General features: G+C 37.0%; 1 pseudogene; it reads right to left on the bottom strand.

Moving 5' to 3' along the window:
* Positions 1-245: 245 nt before the first annotated feature.
* Positions 246-743, bottom strand: LOC124967543 (40S ribosomal protein S10-like; annotated as a pseudogene).
* Positions 744-1,785: the final 1,042 nt, after the last annotated feature.

Below are 1,785 nucleotides of genomic sequence, written 5' to 3'. Positions count from 1 at the left end.
CTACAATAAGTTTCCTAATAAACACTATTTTCACTGCATCCCATAAATGTTGCTCTTTTGCATTTTCTTTGAATTTGTCACAAAATATTTCCTAATTACTTTTGTGTTCTTCTCTTTAAACCACAGGTTCATATTGAATCTAGTTTTAAATTTCCACATATTTTAAAAATTCTTCAGTTTTTCTTCTCTTTTTTTTTTTTTTTCTGGATACAAGTTTATTCAAAACAAAATAATCCTGTCCAACTTCACTGAGGTGGCTGACCACGTCCACAACTAAATCCTCCTCTAAACTGGAATTCGGTTGCTGACCCAGCCCCAGCTTTGGCTTTCTTGTCAGCACCAGGGGATACAGCACTCCGTCTCTAGGTGTCTCTGTCAACTTCCCCTCTTGTGAGACTTGCAGGTTGCTTGCCCTCCAGACCTTTGGGTCGAGGCCTGCCAGTTTCTGGTCGGCTATGGCATAGAGTGGCAGGCACAATCTCAGGTGGCAGGTGGAGGTAATCTCAGAGATACTGGATGCCCTCATTGGTCAGGTACCAGTAGAAATGTCTCCATGCAAACTGTTCCTTCACATTGCCTCAAGATTTGAGAGACTGCATGGCCTTCATGATGTGAACGTTGGGTACATTCTTATCTGCCAGTTCTGGATGCGTGGGCATGTGGACATCCTTCTTGGCTAGCATTACTCCCTCCTTAAAAAGGAGTTCATAAATGGCAATCCGATTCTTCTTGGGCATCAACATCACGGAGGCTTTAGGGTCCAAGGCCAAGGCTGGAAAGCAGTTTTTCTTCTCTTATGGAGTCCTACTTCATTCTATTCTTTTGAGACAAGATATTTTCACCATTTCAATCTTTTAAAATACATTGAGATTGTTTAATACCCTATAATAGGTTACAGGATAATATAGTTTGTCCAGGAAAGTACTGCTTGTGCATATGAAAAAGAACTAGTATATTTCATGAAGTGTTATATCTGTTATATCCCTATATCTATTTGGCTTTGTTGGTTTATGATGCTGCTTATCTCCTTTTTCCTCTTACTGTCCTTCTGTCTGTTATTGAAAGTGGTGTTTCAAAGTCCACAACAACAATCTAGGACTTTCTAATCCTCTAAATTTCTGGCAATTTAAGCTTCATAAATTTTGGATCTCTTATGTTTGATGTGTCTTCTGAATGGATCAAATCAATCTATAATACTGTTATTTGCCTATTACAAGATTTTTCTACCCACAGGTCAGTTTTGTCTGCTATTAGCACCACTAATCTTTCCATTACTATTTTTTTAACTGCCCCTTTAAACCTATTTGTGTCCTCTTATCCAAAATGTGTATTTTGTGAAAAGTGATACTTGGATCACATTTTTTTATGGAATGCATTCTACCAATCTTGGAGGAATAATTGCATAGTTTGAAATATTTAAGAAAGGTCTTAGTACTGAAATTTTGTATTTTTATTCTTCATGTTTACCTTTTTTAGAGAAGTTTTATGTTCACAAACAAAATTAAGTAGAAAATACAGAGATTCCTCACGTACCTCCTACCTGAGCAAAGGTACAGCCTCCACCACTTTCGATATATATGCCTAGAGTGGTGTGGTTTTTAAAATCAGTGAATCCACAACTTTACCAACCAAAGTCTATAGCTTATGTTAAAGTTCCATCTTGGTGTTTTACATTCTGTGAGTTTGAACAAACATCTAATGACCTGTATCCTGTGTCTGCTATTTTAGTATTGCACAAAATAATTTTAGAGCTCTAAAAACACAATTGTGTTCCACCTCATCATT

The sequence above is a fragment of the Sciurus carolinensis genome, chromosome 16 (assembly GCF_902686445.1).
Source record: "Sciurus carolinensis chromosome 16, mSciCar1.2, whole genome shotgun sequence".
Lineage (NCBI taxonomy): Eukaryota > Metazoa > Chordata > Mammalia > Rodentia > Sciuridae > Sciurus > Sciurus carolinensis.
The sequence above is the reverse complement of the archived record's forward strand: the minus strand, read 5'-3'. Positions and strand labels throughout refer to the sequence as shown.